At 42.0% G+C, this 22,411-nt stretch overlaps 1 protein-coding gene across 2 annotated transcripts in view; it reads left to right on the top strand.

Moving 5' to 3' along the window:
* The first annotated feature begins 17,387 nt into the window (after nt 1-17,387).
* LOC120996823 (nicotinamide N-methyltransferase-like) overlaps nt 17,388-22,411 on the top strand; it is a 100,260-nt gene continuing 95,236 nt past the window's right edge. Inside the window, exon 1 of one of the 2 annotated variants that reach the window (XM_040426791.1) lies at nt 17,388-17,458. The gene's annotated coding sequence lies outside the window, so the exon portion shown is untranslated. The remainder of the gene's footprint in view (nt 17,459-22,411) is intronic. The other variant, XM_040426792.1, reaches the window with a different exon arrangement.

Here is a 22,411-nt window from a genome sequence, read left to right as displayed (position 1 = left end):
GTGACAGATCATTAAGCAATGCGCCGCACAAACCTGTCACTTACCAGAGCTCCCGGCCGGTCACAGACAGCGCAGCAGGTAAGTATGATGCTTCTAATATTGTAATATTGCTAAGTAACCATGGCAACCAGGCCTGCAGTAGCGTCCTGGTTGCCATGGTTACCGATCGGAGCCCCAGCGATTAAACTGGGACTCCGATCGGAACTCTCCGCTGCCACCAATGATCGGAAGGGGGGGGGAGAGGGGAGGCCGCACACTGGCCACCAATTATATTACAATAGAGGGAGGGAGGGGGGGGGGGGGGGGGGCGCACACTGGCCACCAATGATAATACAATAAAGGGAGGGGGGGCCGGGGGAGGCCGCATACTGGCCACCAATGATAATACAATAGAGGGAGGGAGGGGGGGCCGCACACTGGCCACCAATAATAATACAATAGAGGAAGGGAGAGGGGGCGGGGTGTGGCCGCACACTGGCCACCAATGATATTCAAACTGGGGAGGGAGGGGGGTCTGCCCCCTGCTGCCTGGCAGCCCCTGATCTCTTACAGGGGGCTATGATATGCACAATTAACCCCTCAGGTGCAGCACCTGAGGGGTTAATTGTGCAGATCACAGCCCCCTGTAAGAGATCGGGTGCTGCCAGACAGCAGGGGACAGTCATGTACACAGTTCGTAGTATATTCTAACTAGAAGCGTCCCCATCACTATGGGAACGCCTCTGTTAGAATATACTTTCGGATATGAGTTTCACGATCTAACTCATATCCGACAGTATATTCTAACATAGAGGCGTTCCCATGGTGATGGGGACGCTTCAAGTTAAAATATACCTTCGGATTGGAGAAAACTCTGATCCGATGGTATAATAGGGACTCCTGACTTTACATTGAAAGTCAATGGGGGACGGATCCGTTTGAAATTGCACCATATTGAGTCAACGTCAAATGGATCCGTCCCCATTGACTTGCATTGTAATTCAGGATGGATCCGTTTGGCTCCACACGGCCAGGCGGACACCAAAACGACTTTTTTTTCACCTACATACAGGTTGTGCTGACTCAATCCCCCACATTTTTTCTTTGTAGTATATATTGGAGGCGTGGCGATCTCCTTGGAGTCATGCACACCTGACCAGTCAATCTGTCCTGGTTTTAAAGTCAGTATAAAACTGAGTCTGCTTATATAGAACCTACCAGTAGCCATTTGGCTCCAGGAGAAGTATATGGTGGGCTCAGCGTGCATGTTGGTACTTGTATCCCTGGATCCGATGAAAGCTGTAATGGCACCGGACGGGGTTAAAAGCAGAGTGTGCTTGGCGTGTATGCTGACCTGCATTCCCTTGGACTTTGTGTGGCTGTCATGGCCCATGAACTGGTAGGAACTAGTGTTAGGGACCACTCATTAGAGGCGACCTTGATGTGGTGAGTGGCTTATTACACTTTGGCCAAAATATACACCAATGCCTCATCCAGCATGGAGGCAGGGCAGAATGCTGGATGTAGAGTGCTATCACATTAGTATTTTCCGACTTTTTTTTCATGTCCGTGGATCCTCCAAAAATCAAGGAAGACCCACGGACGAAAAAACGGTCACGGATCACGGACCAACGGAACCCCGTTTTGCGGACCGTGAAAAAATACGGTCGTGTGCATGAGGCCTAAATGTGCTTTTTTTCCCCTAACTTTTCCCTTCTATCCCTGCCTAACGGTGCCTCTCCCTCACTGACCCTAACCTACCTGGAGGGCTATGGGTGCAGGAGGGTGATGGATGGCGATTAGGGGGACTCAGGAGCTGGTGCTGGACGGTGCTGCAGGGTGCTCGTGCAGAATAGGAAAAAGAGGGGAGAGAGGAGCGCAGGAAGTTTGAATCTCGCGCCTCTCTCCTCTGCACCAATCAGCACCCTGGACAGCAGCATTCAGCACCAGGGCCAGCACCGCCTCTCCAAATCTTCGGACTGTGATTGGTGGTGTATAATCACGCCACCGATCGCAGTCTTTTTCCGGTTCATCGGGTCACCGGAGACCCTAATGGACCGGAAACGCAGCAAACCGCAGGTCTGAATTGACCTGCGGTTTTCTGCGATCGCCGATACGGGGGGGTCCAATGACCCCCCTGGCGTTGTTACAGGATGCCAGCTGAATGATTTCAGCCGGCATCCTGTTCCGATTCACCCCCGCGGCGCCGGAATCGCGATTTAAAGCCATGACGTACCGGTACCTCATGTGTCCTTAAAGACTCAGGAAACATGCCGTACCTGTACGTCATGTGTCCTTAAGGGGTTAAGATCTTTATTACTCGGCCTGTAAAAACTAGTACAAGTGAGCGATCATTTTCTGCTATGAAGAGGCTAAAATCCTACTTAACCCCTTAAGGACTCAGCCCTATTTCACCTTAAGGACTTGGCCATTTTTTGCAAATCTGACCAGTGTCACTTTAAGTGCTGATAACTTTAAAACGCTTTGACTTACCCAGGCCGTTCTGAGATTGTTTTTTCATCACATATTGTACTTCATGACACTGCTAAAATTGGGTCAAAAAAGTTAATTTTTTTGCATAAAAAAATACCATATTTACCAAAAATTTTGAAAAATTTGCAAATTTCAAAGTTTCAGTTTCTCTACTTCTGTAATACATAGTAATACCCCCAAAAATTGTGATGACTTTACATTCCCCATATGTCTACTTCATGTTTGTAGCATTTTGGGAATAATATTTTATTTTTTGGGGATGTTACAAGGCATAGAAGTTTAGAAGCAAATCTTGAAATTTTTCAGAAATTTACAAAAACCCAATTTTTAGGGACCACTACAGGTCTGAAGTCACTTTGCGAGGCTTACATAATAGAAACCGCCAAAAAATGACCCCATTCTATAAACTAAACCCCTCAAGGTATTTAAAACTGATTTTACAAACTTCGTTAACACTTTAGGTGTTGCACAAGAGTTATTGGCAAATGGGGATGAAATTTGAGAATTTCATTTTTTTGCCTAATTTGCCATTTTAACCCATTTATTCCACTAACAAAGCAAGGGTTAACAGCCAAACAAGACTGTATCTTTATTGCCCTGACTCTGCCGTTTTCACACACAGTAGGGCGTAGAGGGAAAGGTGCGCCGTATGGTTTTTGGAAGCCAGATTTTGCTCGACTGGTTGAAGCCCCCCTGATGCACCCCTAGAGTAGAAACTCCATAAAAGTGACCCCATCTAAGAAACTACACCCCTCAAGGTATTCAAAACTGATTTTACAAACTTTGTTAACCCTTTAGGTGTTGCACAAGATTTAATGGAAAATAAAGATACAATTTCAAAATTTCACTTTTTTGGCAGATTTTCCATTTTAATATTTTTTTTCCAGTTACAAAGCAAGGGTTAACAGCCAAACCAAACTCAATATTTATGGCCCTGATTCTGTAGTTTACAGAAACACCCCATATGTGGTCGTAAACCGCTGTACGGGCACACGGCAGGGCGCAGAAGGAAAGGAATGCCATATTGTTTTTGGAAGGCAGATTTTGCTGGACTGTTTTTTTTGACACCATGTCCCATTTGAAGTCCCCCTGATGCACCCCTAGAGTAGAAACTCCAAAAAAGTGACCCCATTTTAGAAACTACGGGATTGGGTGGCAGTTTTGTTAGTACTAGTTTAGGGTACATATGATTTTTGGTTGCTCTATATTACACTTTTTTGTGCGGCAAGGGAACAAGAAATAGATTTTTTGGCACGTTTTTTTTTTTTATTTACAACATTCATCTGACAGGTTAGATCATGTGGTAATTTTATAGAGCAGGTTGTCACGGATGCGGCGATACCTAATATGTATACAATTTTTTTTATTTATGTAAGTTTTACACAATGATTTCATTTTTAAAACAAAAAAAACGTTTTAGTGTCTCGCGAGATCGCGATCCCGCCTGCCGCACCGCCCGCCTCCCGCACTGCCCCCACCGCCCACAACTCCCCCCCCCCTGCACCACCCGCCGGCAAAAAATCATGCAGGGGTGCAGGGGGGGTGCAAAATCTTTATTTTAGGGACACTAACGTTTCTGATCTCCGCGGGGATCAGAAACTGCAGAAAGTGCAGCAAACCGCAGGTCTGAATTGACCTGCGGTTTGCGGTGATCGCCGATACTGGGGGGTCACATGACCCCCCTGGCGTTGTGACAGGATGCCGGCTGAATGATTTCAGCCAGCATCCTGTTCCGATTAACCCCCGCGGCGCCGGAATAACAATTTAAAGTTAGGGCGTACCGGTACGTCCTGAGTCCTTAAGGACTCGGGAAATAAGGCGTACCGGTACGCCCTGCGTCCTTAAGGGGTTAAGAAATACCATGGGAAATGAACGGCTTAATGGCCTTGCTTTACTGAACATCCACCGCCACCTAAGTGTTTCTTGTGAGGAAGTCCTACAAGAGCTGATAAAGAAACCGAGACGGTTGGATTTTGTTCTTTATGGTAAGTTAAAGTGTGACTGATATGTCCTCTATTTATTAGAAAGTTATGTATTAGAAAGTTTTATACGTGTCAGCTCCACAGTCTCGTATAACACAAATAGTCTTGTACGGTCAGTCAGTAAATTGACCTGCATTATATGCATGCCTTTAATGCACATAGATCTTAATATGTGAGATTCAACCAACCTTTAATGTTAAAGGGAACCTGTCACCTGGATTTTGTGTATAGAGCTGAGGACATGGGTTGCTAGATGGCCGCTAGCACATCCGCAATATCCATTCCCCATAGCTCTGTGTGCTTTTATTGTGTCAAAAAAACGATTTGATACATATGCAAATTAACCTGAGATGAGTCCTGTCCCTGACTCATCTCACGTACAGGACTCATCTCAGGTTAATTTGCATATGTATCAAATCGTTTTTTTGACAACATAAAAGCACACAGAGCTATGGGGAATGGATATTGCGGATGTGCTAGCGGCCATCTAGCAACCCATGTCCTCAGCTTTATACCCAAAATCAAGGTGACAGGTTTCCTTTAAAGGGGTTGTCTCACTTCAGCAAATATAATTTAATATGCAGAGAAAGTCAATACAAGCCACTAGCTAATGTCTTGGGATTGTCCATATTGCTTCCTTTACTGGCTGGATTAATTTTTTTCCATCACAGTATTCACTGCTCATTTCCATGGTTACGAGTCAACCACCCTGATCAATAAAAGTCAGTGGCTGCGGCCTGCGCCTACACACTATAGGAAAAATCACTAGCTATGTGTACTCCCACGGTCCTGGACGCTAGGGAGGTCTATGTGTTTTCCTATATTGCTCAAGCACGGCCACCACTGATGGATTGCAGGTGGGACTCGTAAGTATGGAAACAAGCATTATATAATGTGATGGAAAAATGAATAAAGCCAGAAAAGGAGGCAATATGGATAATAATATATGAAGTGCCTTGTATTAACTTTCTCTACATGAAAAATGCCACTTGCTGAGTGAGACAACCCCTTTAACTACTTCCAAACATGAGTCCAATTAAATATACTGGTATGAGAAGAAAAATTAACCACCAACAAAATTTTGATAGTGGGCTTTGATAATGTATTCTGTACTTTTTTTGTAGCCAGTGCTTCATTTGTATTTAGGACTATCAGCTATATATGGATTATAACAGTGGTTTAATCTAGTCCGTTATGTGTATTGCATTACTGTTGGGTTGTTGAAGATAGTCCTTTATCCTAAATTTTTTTTTTTTTAATTTGTGTATTTTTAAATTTCAACCTTTTTGGGCTGTGTTTTGGGTTTACAAAGTCCAGTTAATACATTGTTTTCCACTATAACCAGATGCTATGGTGTTTGCTTTCATTTGCAGAACTCATTTTATTTTGGCTAGCAATCACCTGTAGAAGATTGAATAGCTTTGAATATCTGCTGCCTCTGTTGCTGGAAGACCACAGGAGCCACCAATGTTTCTTCTTGGTCCCATTGGAGCATCAATATTTTGCATGACCCCCCCAAATGATGTAAAGGAGTTAATAAATGCAGATTTTTATTTTTTTTACCATTGTGAAGATGTAGCCCAGTCTGCTATGTGGAAACACTGCTGCCAACCTGCTATTAAAGACATCCATCCACCATTTTTGCTGCCTGCCAGAGTTGCACTGCAGCCCAGCAGGAAAGCTAGACAGTGAAGCAAGGTAGGCAAATGTATTGGAGGGGCCTCTTGTGGTAGTTCTGCGTTTTGTTTTGACTTGATGCTCATGATGCTTTGCTTTCCCTTCACAGATTACCTACTAGTCTGCAATGTTGAAACACTGCTGCCAGCTGTCAAGGTCTACAAAGAGAAACTGTCAACAATTTCATGTTGCCCAATCTGAGGGCAGTAAGGTATTGACAGAGTCCCTGAATCTGGCACGCTATCACATTTTTTTGTCTAGCCAGCAGTTATAAAATGATCCTTACCATCCATGTACTCACTAGTCCTTGATATGGATAAGCTTGTCTCCCCCCCCCCCCACAATCTTGTTGCCTGTATAGAGCAGGATTATTATAATGCTTCTCTATACAGGCAACAAGATTGTAATCATAGTGTATTTAGAGAAGGCTCACCTCCTAGACAAAAAATGGAGTGGGTGCACCTACTAAGAAGGTTACACCCAATCTTCAAGGAAATTGTATAGATAAATTGAAGGAGTAGGGCACACCATCATTCAGATACACATGGAAGAGTTTTTCTAGACAATAAATTTATTTATACCAGAAAAAAAGTATATATACATAAAATATTATTAAACATATATTTGCATGCTATATAGACTTATAGTCACTTTAAAATTATTAAAATTGCAAACATCCATAAAAAGCAACACTAAAATATAAAATTATGTGAAAAATCCTAGGGAAGAAATGTCCTGAATAGAGTCTCAAATTTTTCTGTTATTTTCTATTACTCTGAATGTCCGTGTTGCATTAATTGTCCAGTGGACCTGATATCCACGCTATTTGGACGCAGTCCGTGGTAATCAGGATTTTAGGAAGTTCACAGGTTAGTTTCAATGTAGCCGAAGTGAGGATGTGTGGTTGAGTCACTCACATTTCTTTTGCTACAAGTTTAGCAATACATCCAATCACTTTGCCTGTGTATACATCCATACGGCATTGGTTTTACTTACAGTTCTGTAGATTTATGCCGGCTGTACTGCGGTTGACTTGGCGTCCCACGTATAGTACGCTTACAGGCTGCGATGTAGTTTCCAGGAGATAGATTCGGGGATCTGCAGCAATCAACTGTAGGAGTGCCGTCTCAGTGGTTTTGTGTGGTTTAGTTCCTGCACAGGTGCTCAATCAAGCAAGCAGGTCAGATGTCACTGCAGCTGTTGAGGTTTTTTCTTTACCAAATTTTTTGGATACCGATCCCACTATTCCTGGTCGATTTGAAGCGCTTCAATGTATATTTAGTCTCATGGGGTTATCCTTCACCAGACGTGTTTCGGAGTTAACTGGACTCCTTCCTCAGTGGTTGATTTTCCCATGAAACTAGTCGACTTTATATAGAGATGTACAGGTGTACTCCAACTTGGTATAATTCGGCTATACTGAAATTCTGGCATGGAGTACTTGAAAGACCAACAGAGTTATTGTAACTGGTATTCATCCTTTGTTCATATAAATACAATTAAAATATACACTAATAGTGTTTGAATACAATCCGAAGTGATATACTTATATAAAATCAATGTATCCATATATAAAAATAAAAAAATAAAATAAAAAAAATAAAAAAATAAAAATCCGCTCAGAATGCATCAGTTTGGCACCGTTTGTCCTCCGCTCCGCTCAGCAGGCGGACACCCGAACGATGCTTGCAGCGCCCGGGTGTCCGCCCGGCCGCGCGAAGGCAAACGGATCCGTCCAGACTCACAATGTAAGTCAACGGGGACGGACCCGCCCGAAGCCGACACAATGTGGCTCAATCTTCAAATCGTCTGCATCACCACGAACAAAATTCCCCTGTCCATGGCAATGCAAACGGACCCGTTCTGAACGGATCTAAGCGTTTGCATTATAGGTGCGGATCCGCCTGTCCAGATACCAGACGGATCCGCACCCAAACGCAGGTGTGAAAGTAGCCTTAGACTTTGCAGCTATAATACTTTGTGACAATGTTACGTCATTGCTGCGGTTTATACTAATAATATAGTCTTGATGCAGTTTTTACCAAAAACCGCATATTTTAGGTATATACTTTCCTTTTGTCTATTATTGATATTCTAGACCTATTTTGGTCCTTGCAGCAGTGTTGCGTTTGTTTTAAAAAAAAGTTAAGATATTAAATTAGATAAAACTTCTGTAATATATTATCTATCTAAAATAAAAATTGCACATTAAATATTATAGTATATTTTGTCTACTTATTATTTCAAAGAATGCTTTTCATTCATATATTTGTAAAGTAAAATATACAGTGACTGTGGGGAGGTGAATAGATATATTATATAGACTGAATTGGTGCAATTTTAATTGCATCTTCATTTTGTTTTGACCCCTGCTATATGTTCAATAGTAGATATTAGGGGTATTTTTACCTACACGTTTGATTTGTAAAATTCTATTCTGAAAGCCCAATTCTCAGACACTGATTATATCCTTATGTTCCTGAAGTGAAGTGTGGATTGGTAATCAGTTGAGACAGGTAGTAAGGTCACCCACCGAGGGGGGGCCTGCGCATACTACAAACCGGATTCCAAAAAAGTTGAGACACTAAACAAATTGTGAATAAAAACTGAATGCAATGATGTGGAGATGGCAAATGTCAATATTTTATTTGTAATAGAACGTAGATGACAGATCAAACGTTTAATCCGAGTAAATGTATCATTTTAAAGGAAAAATACGTTGATTCCAATTTTCACGGTGTCAACAAATCCCAAAAAAGTTGGGACAAGTAGCAATAAGAGGCTGGAAAAAGTAAATTTGAGCATAACGAAGAGCTGGAAGACAAATTAACACTAATTAGGTCAATTGGCAACATGATTGGGTATAAAAAGAGCTTCTCAGAGTGGCAGTGTCTCTCAGAAGCCAAGATGGGTAGAGGATCACCAATTTCCACAATGTTGCACAGAAAGATAGTGGAGCAATATCAGAAAGGTGTTACCCAGCGAAAAATTGCAAAGACTTTGCATCTATCATCATCAACTGTGCATAACATCATCCGAAGATTCAGAGAATCTGGAACAATCTCTGTGCGTAAGGGTCAAGGCGGTAAAACCATACTGGATGCCCGTGATCTCCGGGCCCTTAAACGACACTGCACCACAAACAAGAATGCTACTGTAAAGGAAATCACAGAATGGGCTCAGGAATACTTCCAGAAACCATTGTCAGTGAACACAATCCACCGTGCCATCCGCCGTTGCCAGCTGAAACTCTACAGTGCAAAGAAGAAGCCATTTCTAAGCAAGATCCACAAGCTCAGGCGTTTTCACGGGGCCAGGGATCATTTAAAATGGAGTGTGGCAAAATGGAAGACTGTTCTGTGGTCAGACGAGTCACGATTCGAAGTTCTTTTTGGAAATCTGGGACGCCATGTCATCCGGACCAAAGAGGACAAGGACAACCCAAGTTGTTATCAACGCTCAGTTCAGAAGCCTGCATCTCTGATGGTATGGGGTTGCATGAGTGCGTGTGGCATGGGCAGCTTGCATGTCTGGAAAGGCACCATCAATGCAGAAAAATATCTTCAGGTTCTAGAACAACATATGCTCCCATCCAGACGTCATCTTTTTCAGGGAAGACCCTGCATTTTTCAACAAGATAATGCCAGACCACATTCTGCATCAATCACAACATCATGGCTGCATAGGAGAAGGATCCGGGTACTGAAATGGCCAGTCTGCAGTCCAGATCTTTCACCTATAGAGAACATTTGGCGCATCATAAAGAGGAAGGTGCAACAACGAAAGCCCAAGACGATTAAATAAGTTAGAGGCCTGTATTAGACAAGAATGGGAGAGCATTCCTATTTCTAAACTTGAGAAACTGGTCTCCTCGGTCCCCAGACGTCTGTTGAGTGTTGTAAGAAGAAGGGGAGATGCCACACAGTGGTGAAAATGGCCTTGTCCCAACTTTTTGGGGATTTGTTGACACCATGAAATTCTGATTCAACATATTTTTCCCTTAAAATGGTACATTTTCTCAGTTTAAACTTTTGTTCCGTGATTTATGTTCTATTCTGAATAAAATATTAGAAGTTGGCACCTCCACATCATTGCATTCAGTTTTTATTCACGATTTGTATAGTGTCCCAACTTTTTTGGAATCCGGTTTGTATATACCGCGGTACCTCCATCGGTGAGGGGCCTCACCACCTCGCAAAAAGCCATATAACTCTATCTCAGCGTTCAATCCTGCTGGTAAAAGGGTGTTGAACTCAAAAATATGTCTCAATTCTGTTCTTGACATCTTTTTGATGTGGTTGCCACCCCTCTAATCAATCTCGACCTTTTCCAAAGCGGCAAAGGTGAGACCTTTTGGATCCTGGCTATGAGTGGTCTTAAAATGGTTAGATAGAGTATGCTTTTCATAACCCTTTTTGATATTAGAAATGTGTTCCGCTATGCGTACCTTAAGTAATCTCTTAGTCTGACCGACATATTGTTGTTTACAGGGGCACTGTATAATATAGATTACACTATTGGAATTGCACGTAAGGAAGTCTTTTATCGTATGCTGATGGGCATTTGTGGTTGAATTAACGGATAATGTTTTTTTAGGAAAGGAGGTCGTCTTACACCCCATACACTTCCCGCATCTGAAGAAGCCAGTAATATTAGTCCATTTTTGTATTGTTTGTACTGTGTTTATTTTCTTCTTAGGGATTGATGGTGCGACCAACAATCCTAGATTAGGCGCCTTAGTAAAGGTGATTTGTGGATAATGCGGTATTAAGTGCCCTATTGTCTTATCTTTACCAATATAGTGCCAATGTTTATTGATGATGTATCTTACCTTTCTATGCTGTGTATTAAAAGGCAAGATAATCCTCATATTGTCAGCATTTTGCTGTTTCTCTGTTTTTATTTTCATATCAAAGAAGGTTTTCCTATCCAATTGACGAACTGTATTTAGTGCCGAATCTAGAATTTCTTCAGGTTATTGTTTCTTGAGGAATTGTTCCTTCATTGCTTTAGCTTCTTCCTCAAAAACTTCTACTTTTGAACAGTTCCTTTTTATTCGCCTGAACTGTCCTGTAGGTATATTTAGAAGCCACTGGGGTAGGTGACAGCTGATGTATAGGATATAACTATTTTTGGCAGTCGGTTTGTGGTATGTATTACAAACTAATTTATCACTATCCACTTTAATTTGCAGATACAGGAATTCCACCATCTTTGACTTATTTTCGCTGTAAACCGTAGATTGTATTGATTCTAGTTGATTTCTTCCAGAAATATATCCAGAGCTTCCTGGCTATTTTTCCATACAAATAGGACATCATCGATATACCTCTTCCAGAGTACCAGGTCTGTCCCCAGCTTAGGATCAATGACCTCCTGTTCCCAATTTGCCATGAACAGGTTGGCATAGCTGGGGGCAAACCTGGTGCCCATCGCCGTACCGCATATCTGTAGGTATATATCGGAATTGAACCAAATTCGTTTTAATTGTTGCCCCATAGCTTCTATTCTCTGTGTGTGGTCTATTATGGTATATAGGGATTGTACGTCCAATGTCCCTACAATCCATTTACAGTCATATTGCAAATTTTCTATAATTTGAATGATTGCCGTTGTATCCTTTATATGGGATTTAGTTATTTTCACTGTCGGTTGCAGCAGCTTGTCTATATAATGCGACAAGTTTGCAGTAAGTGAACCTATTCCCGAGATTATCGGTCGCCCTGGTGGGTTATTGGGGTCTTTATGTAACTTGGGAAGGCAATAAAACACTGGTAGTCTACACTGGCTCTCGGTAATATATTGAAACTCCTGTTTAGACAAGATCCCTATTTTTTGTCCTTCTTCACATAGTGTTACAAGCTCCCTGTAATATTCTGCTGTGGGGTCAGCACGTAATTTTGTATACGTCGTCGTATCAGTTAGTTGTTTTAAACACTCTTTGTTATAATTGCTTGTATCCCATACCACTATGGCTCCCCCCTTATCCGCCAGACATATTACTATATTTTGGTCCTTCTGCAATTGTTTTATTGCCTGGATTTCTGCTCTAGACAGGTTGTTTTCCCTGCTATTATTTATTTTTATTTTTCTAATATCATATTCAACTGCTTTTCTGAAGGTACTCATTTCCTCACTAATCTCCTGTCTTGGATATTTAGTTGACTTTTTTACATCTGTATGGATATATTTTCTGCCTCCTAAAGGGTTAATTTAATTCCCTATTGGGTTTTTTATAAAATATTTCTTTAGGCAGAGCTTTCTAAAGTATTTCTCTATGCCTATCAGGGTGTCAAATTTATTCAACTGATTAGATGGAGCAAATTTAAGACCTTTGTTGAGTAATTTTATTTGAGGTGAAGTCAGGGTGATAGTGCTCAAATTAATGATCGCATCGCATTGTAATGTGTGTCGTGCTTTCTTTTGTTTACCTCCTCTCCGTAATTTCCTTTTTCGTGTCTCTGTGATTTGTGTTGGTGCCTTTGTGAATTCTGAGATTCCCCATACCGTGTTGTCTCCCGTGATTGTGGTGTCTTGTATTGTTGGTGTGTCCTGTGATAGTAGTGATCCCGACTGTTGTCCCTGTGTCTCAGATTGTATCGGTGTGTCAGTGATTCTCTCTGTGTTGTATATATTTGTGGTCATTTTCTCGGTGTTCTCTGTCGTGATCTTACTTTGTGGTGGGGTGGAGTCTGGTCTAAAAAATGATTATCAGTGAAAATTTCACTGATAATCATTTTTTAGACCAGACTCCACCCCAAAACCTTCTTTTTTAGACCAGACTCCACCCCAAAACCTTCTTTGATATGAAAATAAAAACAGAGAAACAGCAAAATGCTGACAATATGAGGATTATCTTAATAAAAGTAGAGGGATGGCACTCAAAGCAATTGCGGTGTATGGAAAAAATATATAATTGAGGTGTATGGGAAAGAATACTATTTATTATGGAATAGCTGATAGTAAAAATACTGATAGTAAAATTATCAGGTATAATAAAATGTCTGTATATATCATTCAATATAAAAATCAATATAAAAAGTACATAGTAGTCAAATCATTGTAGAGATAAAAAGGATAAAAGATGAGGATGATTGGATGATAAATAATAAATAATAAATAATAATAGAAAATAAATGTCAACACAATGCAATCCTGCTGGAAAAAGACAATTCAGTGCAATCCTGCTGAAAAAAGACAGTCCTATAGGTCTGTTGGGAAAAAAAAGTCTGATCTTATGTTGTAAAGACCAATGGCATCCTGATATAATATAATGTCATTTATGTGAAATCCTGTTGGAAAAGAAAAGTACTCCTGGTATAGGATGAGAGGCAGTCTTGTGGACCTGTTAGAAAAAAGGGAGGTCCGGTTTCATATCATATATTTTGATAGAGAGATAGGGTAACCTGTTATAAACTGAAAGATAAATAACTTTCTGTAGAGGTTTTGTTTATGAATCCCAGAGTTTATGGGGTGGAGACAAACAAATCCGATTATGTTGTTGTTCACAGATCCAGTATTGGTATGCTGTGGAATGAAGACTGCTTTGTAAGCAGGTACATTACCCTCCTTGCGGCTGTTGATGAGCTGGTCAGCGGTTCCTGTCTGGGCGGCGGTATCCACGTGTGCCGTTCCCGCTCGCTGTCTGCTCCGGCCGTTGGTTGCTGCTGGGTGTCGTCACTTCCGGTGACGTCACCTGCGATCTCCCGCTCAGTGCTGTTTACAGCTTGCCACGTGGATGCTAGTGGCGGGAAATGCAAACTTTGCAGCTTCTTTAGGGGGAAAAAACAGATGGATAGCTCTGGAGCTGGTCTATCGTTGTATAATCCTTCTGGTTGTTGCTAGCTAGATGAGATAGGCTTACTCAATGCCCCAATGCTCCAATATGAGGATTATTTTGCCTTTTAATACACAGCATAGAAAGGTAAGATACATCATCAATAAACATTGGCACTATATTGGTAAAGATAAGACAATAGGGCACTTAATACCGCATTATCTACAAGTCACCTTTACTAAGGCGCCTAATCTAGGATTGTTGGTCGCACCATCAATCCCTAAGAAGAAAATAAACACAGTACAAACAATACAAAAATGGACTAATATTACTGGCTTCTTCAGATGCGGGAAGTGTATGGGGTGTAAGACGACCTCCTTTCCTAAAAAAACATTATCCGTTAATTCAACCACAAATGCCCATCAGCATACGATAAAAGACTTCCTTACGTGCAATTCCAATAGTGTAATCTATATTATACAGTGCACATGTAAACGACAATATGTCGGTCAGACTAAGAGATTATTTAAGGTACGCATAGCGGAACACATTTCTAATATCAAAAAGGGTTATGAAAAGCATACTCTATCTAACCATTTTAAGACCACTCATAGCCAGGATCCAAAAGGTCTCACCTTTGCCGCTTTGGAAAAGGTCGAGATTGATTGGAGGGGTAGCAACCACATCAAAAAGATGTCAAGAACAGAATCGAGACATATTTTTGAGTTCAACACCCTTTTACCAGCAGGATTGAACGCTGAGATAGAGTTATATGGCTTTTTGTGAGGTGGTGAGGCCCCTCACCGATGGAGGTACCGCGGTATATAGTATGCGCGGGCCCCCCCTCGGTGGGTGACCTTACTACCTGTCTCAACTGATTACCAATCCACACTTCACTTCAGGAACATAAGGATATAATCAGTGTCTGAGAATTGGGCTTTCAGAATAGAATTTTACAAATCAAACGTGTAGGTAAAAATACCCCTAATATCTACTATTGAACATATAGCAGGGGTCAAAACAAAATGAAGATGCAATTAAAATTGCACCAATTCAGTCTATATAATATATCTATTCACCTCCCCACAGTCACTGTATATTTTACTTTACAAATATATGAATGAAAAGCATTCTTTGAAATAATAAGTAGACAAAATATACTATAATATTTAATGTGCAATTTTTATTTTAGATAGATAATATATTACAGAAGTTTTATCAAATTTAATATCTTAACTTTTTTTTAAAACAAACGCAACACTGCAGCAAGGACCAAAATAGGTCTAGAATATCAATAATAGACAAAAGAAGGAATATACCTAAAATATGTGGTTTTTGGTAAAAACCGCATCAAGACTATATTATTAGTATAAACCGCAGCAATGACGTAACATTGTCACAAAGTATTATAGCTGCAAAGTCTAAGGCTACTTACACACCTGCGTTTGGGTGCGGATCCGCCTGGTATCTGGACAGGCGGATCCGCACCTATAATGCAAACGCTTAGATCCGTTCAGAACGGGTCCGTTTGCATTGCCATGGACAGGGGAATTTTGTTTGTGGTGATGCAGACGATTTGAAGATTGAGCCACATTGTGTCGGCTTCGGGCGGGTCCGTCCCCATTGACTTACATTGTGAGTCTGGACGGATCCGTTTGCCTCCGCGCGGCCGGGCGGACACCCGGGCGCTGCAAGCAGCGTTCGGGTGTCCGCCTGCTGAGCGGAGCGGAGGACAAACGGTGCCAGACTGATGCATTCTGAGCGGATTTTTATTATTTTTTTTATTTTATTTTTTTAAATATATGGATACATTGATTTTATATAAGTATATCACTTCGGATTGTATTCAAACACTATCAGTGTATATTTTAATTGTATTTATATGAACAAAAGATGAATACCAGTTACAATAACTCTGTTGGTCTTTCAAGTACTCCATGCCAGAATTTCAGTATAGCCGAATTATACCAAGTTGGAGTACACCTGTACATCTCTATATAAAGTCGACTAGTTTCATGGGAAAATCAACCACTGAGGAAGGAGTCCAGTTAACTCCGAAACACGTCTGGTGAAGGATAACCCCATGAGACTAAATATACATTGAAGCGCTTCAAATCGACCAGGAATAGTGGGATCGGTATCCCAAAAAATTTGGTAAAGAAGAAACCTGAAATCAACAGCCGCAGTGACATCTGACCTGCTTGCTTGATTGAGCACCTGTGCAGGAACTAAACCACACAAAACCACTGAGACGGCACTCCTACAGTTGATTGCTGCAGATCCCTGAATCTATCTCCTGGAAACTACATCGCAGCCTGTAAGCGTACTATACGTGGGACGCCAAGTCAACCGCAGTACAGCCGGCATAAATCTACAGAACTGTAAGAAAAACCAATGCCGTATGGATGTATACACAGGCAAAGTGATTGGATGTATTGCTAAACTTGTAGCAAAAGAAATGTGAGTGACTCAACCACACATCCTCACTTCGGCTACATTGAAACTAACCTGTGAACTTCCTAAAATCCTGATTACCACGGACTGCGTCCAAATAGCGTGGATATCAGGTCCACTGGACAATTAATGCAACACGGACATTCAGAGTAATAGAAAATAACAGAAAAATCTGAGACTCTATTCAGGACATTTCTTCCCTAGGATTTTTCACATCATTTTATATTTTAGTGTTGCTTTTTATGGATGTTTGCAATTTTAATAATTTTAAAGTGACTATAAGTCTATATAGCATGCAAATATATGTTTAATAATATTTTATGTATATATATTTTTTTCTGGTATAAATAAATAAATGTATTGTCTAGAAAAACTCTTCCATGTGTATCTGAATGAAGGTGTGCCCTACTCCTTCAAGATTGTAATCATAACCTGACAAAGTGTCTAGCCATAAAATACGTAACATGTTCTGTTAATCCTGCTGTAAGAACAGTTTCTAATTTCAGCTGTATGGTGGGAGTGGCCTAGTAAAAGCGGGAGTGGCTTATAATAAGGGGCGTGGTCTTGTTTTTTTGCGGCAGCATTTTTTCCACCAGGACCCCCCCTAGACAAGATTCCTGGGTGCTCCCCTGCTTGGTGCGGCACAAGGGTCTTTGGGCCCTCTCGGGCTCCTGGGCCCTGTAGTGACTGCTACCTCTGCACCCCCTAGAGCTACGCCCCTGGCTATAACATAAGCATAACTTACTCAGAAAAAAACAACACAGAACATGATAGCATATTTTAGGGTTGAGAATATTCTTACACGGTGGTGGATACAGTTGCATCAACTAATAAAGTTTCATATTTATAAACCTATTCCTATATGTTTTGATTTTTCAACTACTTGAAATGTTTTTGTGCTCACCCTGTATAACCTTACATGACATCCTGTTTAAATAATTGCTTATTGGTTGCTTCAGCCAAACAAATAATCCCATTCCCACATGTTTCACTGAACTAATAAAAAAATGCATTTCTTGTAGATCTTTTGTGGCAACGCAGCCAAATCTAGTTCACTATAAAATCTGCACTGACCGGGGACAGCAGAGCAGCAGAGGTAAGGGACATTAATCCACTATTATGAATGATATGTCTTTATTTATCTGACAGATGTACAGTATGTGCATAATGCTCCATGATAGACGGTAATGTAACCAGAAAATAGAGTAATGTTTAATGAGTTAGGAATTTACAAATACAATATATTGGAGTGTGCACATGAGGAGCTCACACTGTGCTATGCACTACAGTCAGGTCCATAAATATTGGGACACCGACACAATTCTAACATTTTTGGCTCTGTACACCACCAAAATGGATTTGAAAAGAAACAAACAAGATGTGCTTTAACTGCAGACTGTCAGCTTTAATTTGAGGGTATTTACATCCAAACCAGGTGAACAGTGTAAGAATTATAACAGTTTACATATGTGCCTCCCACTTGTTACGGAACCAAAAGTAATGGGACAGAATAATAATCATAAATCAAACTTTCAGTTTTTAACCACCTCAGCTCCCCTAGCTTAAACCCCCTTAATGACCAGACCACTTTTTACAATTCTGCACTACACTACTTTCACGGTTTATTGCTCTGTCATGCAACTTACCACCCAAATGAATTTTACCTCCTTTTCTTCTCACTAATAGAGCTTTCATTTGTTGGTATTTCATTGCTGCTGACATTTTTACTTTTTTTGTTATTAATCGAAATTTACCGAAATTTTCGCTAAAAAATGACATTTTTCACTTTCAGTTGTAATATTTTTTTAAAAAAACTACATTTCTATATAAATTTTTCTCAAAATTTATTGTTCTACATGTCTTTGATAAAAAAAAAATGTTTGGGTAAAAAAAAAATGGTTTGGGTAAAAGTTATAGCGTTTACAACTATGGTACAAAATATGAATTTCCACTTTTTGAAGCAGCTCTGAGCACCTGTCATGTTTCCTGAGGTTCTACAATGCCCAGACAGTAAAAACACCCCACAAATGACCCCATTTTGGAAAGTAGACACCCTAAGGTATTTGCTGATGGGCATAGTGAATTCATAGAACTTTTAATTTTTTGTCACAAGTTAGCGGAAACTGATGATTTCTTAAATTTTTTTTTTTCCCTTACAAAGTCTCATATTCCACTAACTTGTGACAAAAAAAAAAAACTTCCATGAACTCACTATGCCCATCACGAAATACCTTGGGGTGTCTTCTTTTCAAAATGGGGTCACTTGTGGGGTAGTTATACTGCCCTGGCATTTTAGGGGCCCTAATGCGTGAGAAGTAGTTTGAAATCAAAATGTGTAAAAAATGCCCTGTGAAATCCTAAAGGTGCTCTTTGGAAAGTGGGCCCTTTTGCCCACCTAGGCTGCAAAAAAGTGTCACACATGTGGTATCGCCGTACTCAGGAGAAGTTGGGCAATGTGTTTTGGGGTGTCTTTTTACACATGCCCATGCTGGGTGAGATAAATATCTCTGTCAAATGACAACTTTGTATAAAAAAAATGGGAAAAGTTGTCTTTTAGAGAGTTATTTCTCTCACCCAGCATGGGTATATGTAAAAAGACACCCCAAAACACATTGCTCAACTTCTCCTGAGTACGGAGATACCACATGTTTGACACTTTTTTGCAGCCTAGGTGGGCAAAGGGGCCCACATTCCAAAGAGCACCTTTAGGATTTCACAGGGCATTTTTTACACATTTTGATTTCAAACTACTTCTCACGCATTAGGTCCCCTAAAATGCCAGGGCAGTATAACTACCCCACAAGTGACCCCATTTTGGAAAGAAGACACCCCAAGGTATTCCGTGAGGGGCATGGCGAGTTCCTAGAATTTTTTAGTTTTTGTCACAAGTTAGCGGAAAATGATGATTTTTTATTTTTTTTTTTTCTTACAAAGTCTCATATTCCACTAACTTGTGACAAAAAATAAAAACTTCCTCTGAATGGAGCCTTACAGGGGGGTGATCAATGACAGGGGGTGATCAGGGAGTCTATATGGGGTGATCACCCCCCTGTCATTGATCACCCCCCTGTAAGGCTCCATTCAGACGTCCGTATGTGTTTTGCGGATCCGATCCATGGATCCCTGGATCCGTAAAACACATATGGACGTCTGAATGGAGCCTTATAGGGGGGTGATCAATGACAGGGGGGTGATCAGGGAGTCTATATGGGGTGATCACCCCCCTGTCATTGATCACCCCCCTGTAAGGCTCCATTCAGATGTCCGTATGTGTTTTGCGGATCCGATCCATGGATCCGTGGATCCGTAAAACACATACGGACGTCTGAATGGAGCCTTACAGGGGGGTGATCAATTACAGGGGGGTGATCAGAAAGTCTATATGGGGTGATCACACCCCTGTCATTGATCACCACCCTGTAAGGCTCCATTCAGACGTCCGTATGTGTTTTGCGGATCCGATCCATGGATCCATGGATCCGTAAAAAACACATAAGGTCGTCTGAATGGAGCCTTAAAGGGGGGTGATCAATGACAGGGGGTGATCTGGGAGTCTATATGGGGTGATCAGGGGTTAATAAGTGACAGGGGGGAAGTGTAGTGTAGTGTGGTGCTTGGTGCTACTTATTACAGAGCTACCTGTGTCCTCTGGTAGTCGATCCAAGCAAAAGGGACCACCATAGGACCAGGTAGCAGGTATATTAGACGCTGTTATCAAAACAGCATCTAATATACCTGTTAGGGGTTAAAAAAAATCGCATCTACAGCCTGCCAGCGAACGATCGCCGCTGGCAGGCTGTAGATCCACTCGCTTACCTGCAGTTCCTGTGAACGCGCACGCCTGTGTGCGCGCGTTCACAGGAAATCTCGCGTCTTGCGAGATGACGCGTAGATGCGTGACTCTGCCTGAGTGAGCCGCCTCCGGAACGCGATCCTGCGTTAGGCGGTTTGGAGGCGGTTAATACTTGGTTGCAAATCCTTGGCAGTCAATTACAGCCTGAAGTCTGGAACGCATAGACATCACCAGACGCTGGGTTTCATCCCTGGTGATGCTCTGCCAGGCCTCTACTGCAACTGTCTTCAGTTCCTGCTTGTTCTTGGGGCAAGGAAGAGGGGGGGGGGGAGCGCACACTCACACACACCCGGCCAGGCAGTTCCGTTTCCATAGTGAAGCAAGGAAACCTCTCTTCTCCCTGCTTCACTGATCTTCAGAGCTCAGGAGCTCCCCCTGCTGGCCCCAGATCGCGCTGCTGGCTGTGGGAGGAGATCTGAAAGCCAGGCAATCTGCCTCCTCTCATCAGGGAAGAAGGTAAGTATGTGTATTTTTTTTCCTAACGCTGCAGACTGGGGGCAGGGGGGCAGGGGTTTGATTGGCAGAACTAGAGTGAGGGGGCACAAAAGTTGGCATCTCTACTGAGGGGCACCTAATCTGCCATAACTAATTTGAGGGGGGCACCTAATCTGCCATAACTAATTTGAGGGGGCACCTAATGTGGCATAACTACTGTGAGGGGGGCACATATAAAGGCATAACTACTGTGACGGGGCATGTAATCTGGCATAACCAATGTGAGGGGCACATATGTGGCCATATCTAATGTGAGGGGCACATAATCTGGCATAACCACTCTGAGGGGACACATATCTGGGCATATTTACTTTGAGGGGGCACATAACCGAGCATAAATACTGTGAAGGGGCACATAATCTGCCATAACTACTGTGAGGGGCACATAATCTGGCATTACTACTTTAAAGGGGTACATAATCTGGCGTTACTAGGTGAGGGGCACATAGTCTGGCATTACTACTGTGAGGGGGCACATAATCTGGCATTACTACTGTGAGTGGACACATAATCTGGCATAACCACTTTGAGGGGGCACATATCTGGGCATAACTACTGTAACGGGACACATATTTGGCATAACTACTATGAGGGGGCACATATCTGGGCATAACTACTGTAAGGGGACACATATTTGGCATAACTACTATGAGGGGGCACATATCTGGGCATAATTACTGTGACAGGAACAAAGGTGGGCATAACTACTGTGAGGGGCCACAAGGTGGGCATTAGTACTGTGTGGTTGCACTTAGGGGAAATGTCCTAGATTACCCTGCTATACATTGGCATGGCTCAGTCTTACAGGCCAGCACAGCGCCCCCTGCTGGTGATTTCACAGGGGAAGTCACTATCCCTTCCTTATGTGATTATTCTTTTTTTCTCACCACATGGACCTTGTTCTGGATCCAGCGGACATCACGCCGATACCAGCGACACCCTGGATGAGGTAGGACCAGATTTTATTAGGACTGGGTGAGTGTAGCCATGCATTGGGCTTAGGGCTCTTTAACAGGAGCGGATCCTGTGCGTGTAATCCACTGCGTGAAAGACAGCCAAGCCCCGTTCCGGACAGCAGAGACACGGAGCATTAACATGATTGGTAATGCTTTGCGCCTCTCTGTGATCTTTTTACTACAAAATCACAGAGACATAAAGTTGTCACCGTGATTTTGTAGTAAAAAGATCACAGTCAATCACGTTACTGCTCCGTGTCTCTGCTGTCCAGAATGGGGCTTGGCACTCATTCACGCAGCGGATTAGCCGCACGGAAAGAGCCCTTAGTAAGAAAATCTGCCGGTTCTTTGTAAAAATGTTTGCATTGTGGCCCATTACACTATAGTTACAACACTAGTAGGGGAGGTAGTGGGGGGGGGGGCTTGGAGGTAGGTTGGGGGGGCGACGGGGAGGGAGCCCCATAGATCAGTTTCGCACAGGGGCCCCATGGATTGTGTGTACGCCACTGCTGGTACAAGTTGATCTTGGTCTCATCTGTCCATAGGATGTTGTTCCAGAACTGTGAAGGCTTTTTAGATGTCGTTTGGCAAACTGTAATCTGGCCTTCCTGTTTTTGAAGCTCACAAATGGTTTACATCTTGTGGTGAACCCTCTGTATTAACTCTGGTGAAGTCTTCTCTTGATTGTTGACTTTGACACACATACACCTACCTCCTGGAGAGTGTTCTTGATCTGGCCAACTGT

This window comes from Bufo bufo, chromosome 1 (genome assembly GCF_905171765.1).
Source record: "Bufo bufo chromosome 1, aBufBuf1.1, whole genome shotgun sequence".
Taxonomy (NCBI): Eukaryota; Metazoa; Chordata; class Amphibia; order Anura; family Bufonidae; genus Bufo; species Bufo bufo.
This window is presented reverse-complemented; position numbering and strand designations above follow the sequence as displayed.